Source organism: Eucyclogobius newberryi, unplaced genomic scaffold, assembly GCF_026437365.1.
Source record: "Eucyclogobius newberryi isolate DKJ021-1_F unplaced genomic scaffold, fEucNew1.0.hap1 SCAF_9, whole genome shotgun sequence".
Classification (NCBI taxonomy): Eukaryota; Metazoa; Chordata; class Actinopteri; order Gobiiformes; family Gobiidae; genus Eucyclogobius; species Eucyclogobius newberryi.
The window spans coordinates 5390091-5391824 of NW_027316532.1; positions in this window are offsets into that span (position 1 = coordinate 5390091).

Consider the following 1734-nt stretch of genomic DNA (forward strand, 5'->3'; position numbering starts at 1 on the left):
ATCTTCAAGTTCATACTCTATGAGGCTTATGCCACGCAAACTCCAGATTTATAAAACACTGCAAGGTCCACCACGCACGCAATAAGTGCTTGATAGATTCCTGCAGCTGGAATCAGTGTACATGAACCCACGTCACGCCCTCCACGTATCCAAAACGCCATAAAAGAACGAGATTTACATAAACATGATGGGTTTGACCGAGACACGTGGGACAGAGAGGGAGTAAGTAAACTTTATTTATATAGCACTTTCACAGATATATAGTCACAAAATGCTTCACACAGTGGTAAAAAAGACATTTCCAATAACAATAAATTATACAAGATACAGTCAAATTTTAGAAGCTGGGCCAGTGAGGCTAAAATGCTGATTTGGAAAAGTGACTCTTTAGAGGCTTTTTAAAGACCTGCATAGAGGCAAAGGAAGGCTGAGGGCAGAGCCCTGTGGAACTCCACACAGACGATCAACAGGCTCTGACATTTCCTGGTTCCTGCAGCCTGTTTATTATGATGTCATGATCGACCATGTCAAACACAGAGGTAAGATACAGCAGGACTAGGACCGCAGTCAGTGGACACCATAATGTCACTCGACATGTTTAGCAGTGCGGCTTCTGTGGAATGGTGTTTCCAAAAGCCCTACTGGAAAGCATCATAGATGTTATGATTCTTTTAGAAGGGTTTGGCCATAAAATTAAGTTTGGATATTGGTCTGAAGTTTTTTAAGTTCAGATGGGACAACGTTTGTTTTTATTGCATCTTTTCTCAGAACTTCATTAAACCAAACCTCACTCATGAGCTCCGAACTCTGAAGGTGGAGTTTTTGCTCAGGTCTGATCGTTGTTTCATAGATGCATTCACAGATTCAGAAGATCTTATCTGTCACAGACACAGACTCATACAGTCACAGAGTGGACTGAGAAAGCACCGGGAATGGACATGTGTCATGTGTCGTCCAGAACAATGAGGGAAATATACAGCCCTTCTCTCTGCTGACGGTTTCCTGAATAAAACACTTCCTCAGACTCTCTTCACTTCTGCTCCTCTCCAAGAAATGGTGAGGGTCAAACATGAACATCCATTTCCATCCATTTCTGACCATTGTAAAAGACAGAACCACATTATGGCCTGGGATGGCGCAAACGTCATTGGGACAGAGGACAGCAAACAAAGCAGGCATTTGAAATACAGAAACATGCTCAGGAGATGATAAACCAGGACAAAGGGGCCTATTGACTCTCTCACACCTGGGAAACAGTCCAGAGTGTGTGGGACTGCAGATGATGCTGTTGTCCTGCCTCTAGCGGTTAAGACAGCACCAAAACCTGTGTAAATCAGCTGACAAGACACGTCACCGAAACACCAGCTGACACTTTGAAGAAGACAGGTATGAAAAAAGAACCTTCAAGAATAAATGATCAAAAGACCAAATTAGCATTATTTGACAAAAAAAAAACCTCACGATTCCAAACTGAAACAGAAAACTGAAATGTTTAATTGGACATCTTTCACTCTAAATTCCATTCAGACCATTTAAAAGGTGATTTATACTTTTTTTTTTTAAATCACATGGGAAATGTACTGAAATCTAGAGCCTGTTTCTATTATTAAGCTGTTTGAGATCAATAAACAAAATGTAAAATGATGATCTAGTTCAACATTAGAGGAGGATAGAAAAAGTCAAAAAAATTATGGCCGGCGTGGTTGAAATCACTGCACACAAACACACACACAC